General features: G+C 45.0%; 1 protein-coding gene across 4 annotated transcripts in view; it reads left to right on the forward strand.

Annotated features, from left to right (window-relative positions):
- POMGNT2 (protein O-linked mannose N-acetylglucosaminyltransferase 2 (beta 1,4-)) overlaps positions 1-11,867 on the forward strand; it is a 49,343-nt gene that overhangs the window by 2,497 nt on the left and 34,979 nt on the right. For 3 of the 4 annotated variants that reach the window (XM_045037744.1, XM_045037745.1, XM_045037746.1), the window contains exons 2-4: positions 1,106-1,262; positions 3,569-3,648; positions 7,789-7,910. The gene's annotated coding sequence lies outside the window, so the exon portion shown is untranslated. Of the gene's footprint in view, positions 1-1,105; positions 1,263-3,568; positions 3,649-7,788; positions 7,911-8,079; positions 8,170-11,867 lie in introns of those variants that run through there. The other variant, XR_002745500.2, reaches the window with a different exon arrangement.

Below are 11,867 nucleotides of genomic sequence, written 5' to 3' on the forward strand. Positions count from 1 at the left end.
GCCACTGCTACTAGACCTTTTCAGCAAATAGAGCTTGAAAAAACTGCTTTTTAGAAAGAAACAAAAGAAATAATGAGTTACTGACATTTCCTATTTAAATGTAAGATTACAGGGCTGCCTGGGTGGCTCAGTTGGTTGCGTGTAGGACTCTTGATTTTGGCTTAACTCATGATCCCAGGGTCACGGCTTGGAACCCTGCATCAAGCCCCATGTCACTGCGCTCCCCGATGAGAATGGACCCTGCTTAAGATCCTCTCTCTCCTGTTCTCTCTGCCCCTCCCCCACTCACACAAGTGCACATGCATGTGCTCCCTCTAAAAAAATTTTTTTAAATGTAAGATTATAGGGTTTTTCCATTATTTCTTTGATTTTATCTCCTTCTCATGCCCTCCTAGTTTTGTCTGCCCCCCACCCTAATTTTGGTTGTATACACCCAAGACCTAAACCCCTTGTGGGTTCCGATCTCTTCTCTACCTCCCTCATCTTACTTTCCCATCCAAGCACCTTCCAGCTCTGAAATGAGGAGTCTGATACTTCCCCCATTTGAACTAACATAGTGGAAATGAGATGGACTTGTGGGGACATGGTGAAAATCTTCCCACCTAAGAACAGCTCAAGGTCATGTGAGCCATTAGATTCCTTAACACCAACCGTTTCCAGGCAAACACTCCCCCGTCTTCTTAGGAAGTTACTCCTGACAGAAATACCTCCCCAAGGAAATCACAAAGTAATTAAATGAATATGGTAGTTAAGAGCATATCACCAGAGATTCCATCTCCAGATAGTCTCCTGAGACAAAGCTGAGTGTTTTTCCATTCTTTCTTTTTTTAAAAAAAATCGGATCCAGATTAAATGATGTTCCGTGGCAACTTGCGTCAATAGAGTTGCCATGGTTACAGGTGAACCTGAAAGTGGGCTGTGACAGCCTGGGCTCTGAGTTCCCCGAGGTGCATGTCTTAAAGATGCATCCATTTGTCTTCTTTTCTTGGCTAGAAACACAAGGAGAATTGATGAAATTTCCTAGCAAGGTGTAGCCTATGGACAGATGCAGGTCAAGGAAAGGTGGAGCCATGGGCCTCTTCAAATAAATGTTTCCCTCCATCAGCCAGAGTAGTGTCCCAGGACACATCACACCATTGCCCCATGATGCCTTCATCTGCCCATGAATGAGGGATGAGGAATCGGGGAGGATCACCATGTGCTTACAACTCTCCAAATGGAGAAACCAAGAGCTACTCCCAGGAATTCTCCTTAGAAGAAAGGTAAGAAATAACATCTCCCTTCATTGGCAGTGCTGCCCAACAGAAATAGAACGCAAGCCACCAATGGGAGCCATACCTGTAATTTTACATTTTCTAGCAGCTGCATTTTAAACGGGTGAAAGGAAAAAAACGAAAAATAAAAGGTTAAAAGCAACAGGTGAACTTAATTTTAGTAATTTATATCTAAACACAATATATCCAACATACCATTTCAACATGTAACTAATATAAGTATTAATGAGACATGGGGCGCCTGGGTGGCTCGGTCGGTTAAGCGTCCGACTTCGGCTCAGGTCACGATCTCATGGTCCGTGAGTTCGAGCCCCACGTCGGGCTCTGGGCTGACGGCTCAGAGCCTGGAGCCTGCTTCGGATTCTGTGTCTCCCTCTCTCTCTGCCCCTCCCCTGTTCATGCTCTGTCTCTCTCTGTCTCAAAAATAAGTAAATGTTTAAAAAAAAATTTAATGAGACATTTTACATTCTTTTTCATGCTAAATCTTTGAATTCTGGTGTGTACTATGTACTTCAAGCGCTTCAAATTCAGATGCTACATGCTTATCGGACATACTTTGATCTGTATTGAGATGTCATAAAATTTACAGTTGAGATTGTTGAGTCACATGCTCAAGTGAATCCAAACACGCTTAAAAGTTTTTCAACAACAAATTGGGTATGTTTAGGTCTTAAATTTAAGTGAAGTAAAATTAAATAAAATAAAAAATCTGGCTCCTCAGACTCACTAGACACGTTTCACATGCTCAGTAGCCACATGTGGCTGGTGACTGCAGGGACCTAAGACTGCAACTCAAAGTGTGCCCCTCAGACCACCAGCATCGTATCATGTGGGAGTTTATTAGAAACGTAGGTTCTTGGGCTCTGCTCACAGAGCCGCTGATTCAAAATCTGCATACTAAGAAGATCCCAGGTGATTCCTGCTAGAGGAATGAAGCCTGAAACTCTTTGTTTTAAATGTTTATTTATTATTTTTAGAGGGAGAAAGAGAGAGAGCAGGAAAGGGGCAGAGAGAGAGGGAGACAGAGGCTCTGAAGCAGGCTCTGTGCCGTCAGCGCAGAACCTGATGTGGGGCTCGAACTCACGAACTGTGAGATCATGGCCTGAGCTGAAGTTGGATGCTTAACTGACCGAACCACCCAGGCACCCCTTGTTTATTTTTTTGAATGTTTATTTATTTATTTTGGTGGGGGAGGGGCAGAAAGAGATGGAAAGAGAGAATCCCAAGCAGGCTCCATGCTGTGAGCATAGAGACGGACACGGGGCTCGATTTCATAAGCCATGAGATCATGACCTGAGCCGAACTCAAGAGTTGGACACTTCACCGACTGAGCCACCCAGGTGCCCCTCTTTGTTTGGTTTTTAAGGCTCTTTAAGAGCTGACCCCTGCTGCCCCAGATCTCAGGGATCCCATTCTGTCATCAGCTCCCATGACCAGAGTTTCCACTGGGGTTGTATGGCTTCCCGCAAAGGGAAGGTGACAGCTGGGGTGTCCTTTAATCGGATGTTCACATCAGGGGTGCTTATCTTGTCACAATGTCACAACGCCCTCAGATCTTTGTGGTTATACCATTCCCACAAGACGAAAGCATTTGAAAAATGTGCTAACCATGTCTGGGGTCTTAAGACGTGTCATTTTCCAGGCCTTATTAGCCAAATCCAATTCCATCTAGCTTGAACCTCAATTTTCTGACCCATAAAATAAGGGGGTTAGACTACATCACTGCTAAAGTTTCTTTAACCTCTATAAAATAAACAATTTCTCTATGTCCTGAGAATGACCAATGGGCTCCCTTTACTGGCATATTAGAGTCACCCCAGTGGAATCCAATACATTAAGTAAAAACATGTACCCATGGAAACAAAGAAAATCACGGGCTTATTAAAAATAGAACATTTCAATTTAAGACTGCATTCATCTTTAAGGCACTTAGAGGAAAATGGTTTGGGCCAAGGCTCATGAGCCAGCAACCTCAGCGATTCCTGTGAGAATTGCTGTCATTTCCTGAAGACTCCTCTTACCAAGACACTCGTGACACTGTTGGCGAGTGAAAAGGCGGTTACAAAACAGTGTGTGCAGCGTGACTTCACTTTGCACGCTGGTGTGCCCACACCGGGAAAGCAGTTTGGAAAGTGATACAGCAAAGGGCCAACGCTGGTGCTCTCTGGCTGGTGAAATTAAGGGTAATTTAAGTTGCGCTGTTGTAGCTTATAGTGGTTTTCAGTTTGCCCGCAGTGAACATGTTATTGCTTCAGTAAATATGAAAAGTTTCTCAAAGAAACTTTTATTTCCAGACTTGCACATCCCAAGGAGTATAAGCCGTGCGGACAGGAGATGGTGTCACGGGCACCACTTGTCACAGTAGAGCTCCAGCGTAAGCAGACTGGGTTTCCCGGGGACCCGTGTCCAAGGTATTGTTGACCGCCCACCCCTCCACCAACTGCATCTGAAGTCATCAGTTGGAAGCCTTTCTTTTTTTAAAATCTAGGCCTTTAGTGCTATAAATTTCCCTCTGAGTATTATGGTAGTGGCATCTACGAAATTTGGTATGTTGAGATTTTGTTTTCATCCAGTTAATATTTTCTGTTTTCCTTTGTGATCCTTGGAGTTATTTGGAAGTATGTTAGTTTCCAAAAATTTGGGGACTTTCTAGGTATGTTTCCATCACTGATTTCTGGTTTAATTCCAGTGTGGTCAGAGAACCCACTTTTAATTCGAATCCTCTTAAGTTTACTGAGTCTTGTGTTATGGACCAGAACATTGTCTGTCTTGGTAAATGTTCCATGTGCACTTGGGAAAGTGAATATGCTGCTATAGTTGGGTAGTATATTTGATAAATATCAATTAGGTCAGGTTGGTAGGGTTATTCAAGTCTTCTGTATCTTTACTGATTTTCTGTCCACTTGTCTTATTAATTATTCAGACAGAGGTTTTAGATCTCTCAGCCCTGTGTGAGCTCTGGGCACTCTCCCCTCAATCCTCTCAGGTGGTTCTTCCTTTGGTCTTTGAGAGATTCCTCATACACGGATCAATACTCAACTGAAAACTCCAGGGGGCCCCTATGCAGAGCTCTAGAACCCTCTCTCTGTGTGTTTGAGATCCTTCCTTTCTAGTACTCTGTCCTTGGAACTCTAGATGCCCTGGCTTCCCAAGACTCCTGGCCCTGTCTTCTTGACTCTGCTCTCTGCCCGATTTCCCTCTCCTTGCACCATGGGCTAGAAACTCTTCTCTCTGCAGTAAGCTGGGATCATTGTAAACTCTGTGGCGTTTGTTGACTCTCTCTCAGGGATCACTATGCTTTACTGACTTATGTTCAATGTCTTAAAAACCCTTATTCCATATGCTCTGGCTGATTGTATTTCAGGCTGGAGAATCAACCAGGTTCCTGTTACTCTGTTTTGGCTGGAGCAGAAGTGCCACCATCAACCCTTCTTCTACTCTTTCCCACTCTGATCCATTCTCTGCCTAACAGCTATCTTTTCTTCTTAAAAAAACAAAATCTTTTAAAACTTTTAATCATATCATTTCCTAGCATAACAATCTTCAATGGCTTCCATTGCTCTTAGAAACCAAAACCTTGAGCACAGCTTACACAGAACTGCACACCACTTCATGCTTACCTCTTTAATCCTATTTAGCCCCAAATCACCCTCTTGCTCTCTGATCTCCAACTGCACGACTAAGGTCCCTGGTGTCCCAGGGCATTTGCACACGCTATTTCTTCTGCCTGAAACCCTCTTCCGATATCTTCCCCACCCCTACTTAGGTAACTTTCACATCTACCTCAAAGAAAGCCCTCCATGATTCCTCAAACTAGAGTATGTTTTCCTGCCATCATCTCCCAGAGCTCTCAGTTCTTTTTCTTCACCTCACCTGTTTAACGATTTTTATTATATACTGGCATGCTTCTTTAATTAACATTGGACTTCTCTGCTAGATTTTAAGCCCCAGAAGCTCACAAATAGTATCTGTTATTCTCCATTGAAGTTACAGTATCTGGCACAGGGCTCCACACAGAGTGATGAACTGATGGTGGATAAAGGAGGGAAAATACAGCAGATGCTGTGATGCCTAACCACATCCCCCTAGCCTTCCCTAATTCCTTTGTACAATGAAGGCTTCCTAGGGAAAGGACCTGAGATTCTCCATCTGAGAGCTTGCCCACGTGTGTGGGGCAGAAGATGAGACTCTTAGAAACAGCTCCTGCCAAAATGGGTAAGAGCTGGAGGGTGAAATCCTCCCTTCCTCCCCAACTTGTGGAAGATAACTCTGCTGAGTGTTCTGTATAGTCCCCAGAGTTCTCCAGTGGGACTGAGCCACTGTTTCCCAGTTCACCCTAGATTGGCTTCCTTCCCTTCCCTGTTTTACTTTTCCACTCCTTGGTGGGAGCTTCCTGGGACCACCTCTGAAATAATCTGTTTGCCCTCACATTCTTGTTTTGGGGAAACCCAACTTAAGAGAATGATACAATAAATGGAAGTCACGGATGGGTGAGAGGTCCCTGTAGGTGTGGATAATCTGAACAGTGTTTATGCGCCATCTAGTGTGTTAATCAGGCTTTGGAGGCCTGGAATCGGGGAAGGAATGTGGAGGAAGCTCTACGTGCAACCTTCATAGGGCAGATGTGGAAAATGAGCAGCCTGTATTGGACTTCCTTCCCTGCCCTGGGGAAGGAATGACTTTTCTGCTCTAACAAGCTATTTTTGGTTTAAGAATCTCCTCCCTCAGAAAGAGAGAGAGAAAGAGAGAGAGAAAGAGAGAGAGAGAATAAGAGTTTTAATGATAAAGAACAAACTGAGGGTTGATGGAGGGAGGTGGGTGGGGGATGGGCTCGATGGGGGATGGGTATTAGGAGGGCACTCTTTGTGATGAGCACTGCGTGTTGTATGGAAGTGATGAATCACTGCATTCTACTCCAGAAACCAATATTGCACTGTATGTTAACTAACTAGAAATTAAATAAAAATAATTTGAGAAAGAAACTTCTCCCTCATCTTCAGGAATAATCTTCCTCTTCTGAACTGGTGAATCTCAATGTGCCAGTGAGATCCTCTGCTCTTTAGGTCACATCGCCCAAATCAGCCTTATTACTATTTCTGCTTTTACAAAATATCTCTTTCACAAGTCAGGATCAAAGAACCAAATATAGGCCACAGCCAGTTCCAGAGCATAGCTTCCTCCCACACCCCTCAAAGTCAGGCCAAGGGCTGGCAATTTTTCCTGTGAATTAGGGAAGGGGTGATGACAATATGATGAGAGCAGGACAAACAGGGGATGTCTCTTTCCTCTAGAATCATCTAGAATGTCTGTCAGATGATGGCCTCCGTCCAGCTTGGCTATGAACCAGGTAGATTCAATCAGACAAGAAGAGCTTTTCCAAAATAAAGGAAGCAAAGCCAGCAGGCTTTCAGTCTTGTCTTTGATGATGTAATTTGGCCCAAATGCCTTCTCTGAGGTTATGTAGTCTGAAAATATACGTTGAAGATCTCCCAAGATACTGATAAATACCTGCAATGATATACTGCACAGTGTCTGCTGATGCAAGGAAGCTATTGAAAAGCAGTGTCTCCTGTGTGAAGTGGAAGCCCAGAGCTTCCCCTTGACTTGAGTGGGGAGATTTCTAGCAGTGGGAGTACTGCTAGTACTGCTGTTCTACACAGCATCCGGGGGAAAGTCAACGGGCCCACAGCCGGGCCTCTGCAAACTAATGCCCCAACCATCAGCTTATTCTCTTGCTAGACTTCCCGTGTGGTACACAGCAGATTGTTCAGGCTGTTAGAAAAAAACAGAGTCCCATTGGGCAACTAGACAACTAGGCATTCACTAGTATCTTCCAAGCTCGTCCAGGCATCGTGCAAGGCAGGGCATCACCCATCTCGCTGACTCTCAGAGGGCCACCTGGATGTGGGGCATTCTCCAGCCGTGCCACCTCTGGCCAAGACACTAAACATCGGTGAAGGCTCATGGAGATACACAGCAGAAACCAAGTCAGGGATGACAGACAAGCCTGGAGTCCTGTGAAGGGCTGGCTTGTTCAGAGGTTTCAACAGGTATAGCTGTACTAAGTGAAGACACTCTGGGAGGAGTGGGATGGACCACGGGGGGAAAATAAATGTGAAGGTCAACACTTTCATTAGTGGATCCTCCGCCCGTCCCGCCTTTTCGCCTGCTCTCCTTAAGTGCCTTGAGTTGCAACTTCTCCCTAATCTTGAGGGGTCAGCTGGAAGGCGCCGCCTTACTGGTTAGTAGTTAACATGTATTAAACACTCACTCCATGACACATATTGTGCTAATAGCTTCACAGCCTTATTCTGCTTCATTTTCATACTGCCATGTAATAGGATAGGAAAAACGGTCTTAAAAATCTGGCAGTAGAATTCCTCTCATGAAAGGGGCTGTCTTTTGAAAAACAACTACGAGAGGTGCTTGGGGGAGGGGGTGGCAGGTACCAAAGGCATCTCGCCAACATCTCATTCAGTATCACTCTAACCCCTTCCTCCTATGTTGTCCGCAGGAGATGGAGAACTACAAACTCCATATCCCACACTCTTTGCAGCTAGGGATCCACGTGGGACCTGGGCTCTATCAAGCGGGCACACCCTATAGAACTTGCAAGAAGGAAGAGAACTCCATCAGGTAGCACCCCTGCATGGGGCAATGGTGGCAGAGGAGTGGTTCTCTGTGGCTGGCAGGGGCAGTGGTAGCTTCTGTGTCACGGCGGGGCAGCATGATCCTGGAGGCGGGGAGGCGGCAGTCCCCCTGGCAGTTCAGTTCTCAGACACCGCGGTGTGGGCATTGTTCCTAGGATCCCAGTTCAGAGTCTGCTCCTTCATCATCCCGGTGAATCTGTGAGTCACCTAATATCCCTTAATAAATCCCATTCTGCCTAAGCCAACCAGAGGGATTTCATAGTCTGCAACTAAGAATCTTTCTTTTTTAAGGTTTTTATTTTAATTTCAGTTACTTAACATACAGTGTTATATTAGTTTCAGGTGTACAGACAGTGATTCGACAATTCCATACATCACCTGGTGCTCATCACAAGTGCCTTCCTTAATCCCTGACCTATTTCGCCCATATTCTGCTCAAGGCATTGTTCCTGCATTCTGTTGGAGTCTTTCTAAATGTTCCCAGCCTTTCTCGGCAGAACTTTCCAGGTCGTGACTCTGCCAGGGACAAGCCGGGACTCGCTGGCCATACCTACTCAGTCCTGCCTCATTTTTATCCCCCGTGCTCAGCACAGTGCCTGGCACAGATACAGTATTTGGACAGTGTCTGTGGTATGAACGTGCTAGGGAAGTGGAGAGGGCAGCAAGTTCTTTTGCGTAGATGGAGTGGACCCAGAACAGCCTCATAGTGTTGTCCCGAGACCGCCAGGGGAAAGGCCCCCAGATTCCAGTCTGACAGAACCATCTGTGTTGGAATTTCACTCGGCTCTGCTTCTTTCAAGTGTTGAAATTCCTCACCATAACACATGCCAAAAAGATTTCCAAAGCATCCCTGCTTCCACCCTCAGCTAAAAAAGACCCCAGAGCCAGGATCCAGGAAAGGTGGGGAGAGAAGTCAGAGTGGGTTCTGTTTGAGAGTCAGATAGAAAGGAAAGGTGGAAAGATGTCCCAGGTGATGGTTCCCTCCCCCTACCTGCTGAGGCCTTCCGTGTTTTCACGGGGGGAGAGGAGGGCGAGGGAGGCGCCAATCATTTTCAGTATATATGTTCCCTGCCACTAATGCATAGCACAGTATAAACGTAATCTTCACCAGGATGACTCTCAAATGAAAGTCTCCATCCTAAAGTGGCTATTCGAACAGGCAGGGCTATAAAAATGACCATTCCTGTCCTTCTGTCCTTCCTTCCCACTCTATAATATCACACTTTGAACCCCTCTTATCCAAATGCCTTATTAATTTAGAGAAGATACAAAGCTGTAGTTAGATGGTAACTCAGGCCGTATTCCTCCTTACAGATGGAGCCGTTCCCGTACAGATCTCCAACAATCCTTTCCGGGGGTCTCTTCAGGTTTTCACTTAGAAGGAGTCTTTGGTAAATGGAGCCACCAGGGAAGCCCTTTGCTTTGAGCTATTAGTTCTGTGACTTTATAGTAGGGCAGGGGCAAGTTTCTGGAGGGCTGGGCAGCCCCCATTCACGAAATGCCAATTTAGTGCCACCGGCTGCCCTTCTGAGTCAGAAGCATGACACTAAGGGACCTCAAAGTGTCTGAGAATCTATCATAAAGCAGACAATTCCCAATTCCCAACAGGCAGACCCAGAAAACTTCCATCACTGCTGCCCCTACACCTCTCTGGGTCTCAGCTTTTTCCTCTGAAGATGAAGAGTGGATTCGGCTGTCTTTCAAAGTCTTGGGTGTTAACAGCCATATGCTGAGCCTTGCCTCCCCTGCAACCTCTACCCGGGAAAGTACAAAAGGAACATAGTTATTTAGAGACTGAAGCAACCCTCTTTGGTCTGTCTGCCTCTCACTCTATTGAGTGGTTATTTTGGGGCACTGCAGGGAAACACCTTTTCTCCCTATGCTTTTCTCCCTACTTTTGTTCTCTGGCTTTAAAGACCCCACCCACACCCACCTACTCCTTGGGAATCTGATGGGTCACAGTCTGACATTGACTGAGACACTGCACTCAGACACTGCATTTCCATGAATTCTCTCCTGCTGCAAGTAACAGCTTGTAGTGTGTAAGCATATGCACGGATGTGAGAACACATCTCCAGGGTTAATTCCTAGCAGGGGGATTTCTGAGTCAAGAGGTAAATTGCATTTAAATTGTTAAACTTTGAGGGGCACCTGAGTGGCTCAGTTGGTTAAGCATCTGACTCTTCATCTTGATCTCATGGTTGTAAGATCTTGTGCTCAGGTCTTGATCTCATGGTTGTGAGTTCGAGCCCTGGTTTGGGCTCCACGCTGGGTGTGAAGCCTACTTAAAAAAAAAAAAAACAGTTTAAATTTTGATAGCTATATCTGAATTGTCCTTCAAAAAGGCTGCACTTCATGGCAGAGGGTGACAGTAATGTACCCAATATTCAGGATTCCCTTCCTCCCTTAATAATAAAAAAGCTTCATTTCTGCAACTGCCTTGCAGATAGAGATGGCCAATAAGATGCAAGCAGAAGTTTTGAAATTTCCTTTTCCTCCACTTCCTACATGGGTCTCTGTTGTGTGGCAAGAGCTGTGGCAGCCTTCTTGTGATCTTGAGGATGAAAGCCATGCACTAAAGATGGGGGGAAGCAAGAAGGCCAGCTAAGTCTGGGTCCTTGAAAGCCCTCGTAGAGGGCTCTGGGCTATTTCTCAGACACAAGCACACAAAGTCCTAACTGATCTAAGCTGCCTCAGGCAGCCCTCTGACGCCAACAGCTCCACACAGTTCTTGATTCACACTGGTTCACATTCTCACCTATGGTGTATGACGCGCCTTTTCCCTCATATCCTCACAAGCATTAGCATTAGGTGTTATGATGTACCCTATGTTTTTTAGCAATTATTTTTCACTGAGGTATAATTGACATACAGTATTTCATGGGTACAACATGATTTGTATGTGTTTCATGTACCAGTGATACAAACATGATTTGATATTTGTATATATTGTGAAATAATCACCACAATAACTCTAGTTAATGCCCATCACTATGCATAGCTACAGAATTTTTTTCCTGTGATGAGAACTTTTAAGATCTGCTCTCTCAGCAACTTCCAATATGTGATACAGTATTATTAACTGTAGCTGTCATGCTGTACATTACATCCCCGTGACTTACTTATTTTATAACTGGAAGTTTGCACCTTTTGACTCCCTTCACCCGTTTTGCCCACTCCCTACTCCCAGCCTCTGGCAACCACCAATCCGTTCTCTTTATTTATGATTTTTTTTTTTTTTTTAAGATTCCACATATACGTAAGCTCATACAGCATTCGTCTTTCTCTGGCTTATTTTACTTAGCCAGTGTGTTCTATTTTTGACCATCAAAGTTTCCAGTGAAATTATCCTCCAAGAAATCCAAGATGCGAGGCTGGAGAGAGTAACTTACTGAGTTGAGGGATTCAGAAGCGGCTGTATTCAAGGGGTGGCTGCATCTGTTTGAGCAAGTGAACCACCAGAGAGAGACAGGAAACTGACTCAGGACAGCCCTGTAGGGTGTGGGGAGGCCAGTTAATGGCATCCTCAGTCATGTATTTCCCATTTATGTAGACTAAATGGGCTATTTTTTCAATATAACTTGAGCATTTGCCACTAAGGCAAAAAGGATGTGTCCTGCTTTCTTCTCACATTTAGAATAAAATCTTCTTCCACAAACCTGCGCAGGCAGGACAAGTCAAATAACAGTCATTGGCAGGAGCAAATGGAATAGAAGAGTGTTGGGGAAGAGGGAAAAGAGTATGGAGGTTCCTCAAAAAACTAAAAATAGAAGTACCCTATGACCCAGCAATTGCACTACTAGGTATTTATCCAAGGGATACGTGTGTGCTGTTTCGAAGGGACACAGGCACCCCCATGTTTATAGCAGCACTATCAACAATAGACAAAGTATGGAAAGAGCCCAAGTGTCCATCGATGGATGAATGGATAAAGAAGATGTGG

Source organism: Felis catus, chromosome C2 (genome assembly GCF_018350175.1).
Source record: "Felis catus isolate Fca126 chromosome C2, F.catus_Fca126_mat1.0, whole genome shotgun sequence".
Lineage (NCBI taxonomy): Eukaryota > Metazoa > Chordata > Mammalia > Carnivora > Felidae > Felis > Felis catus.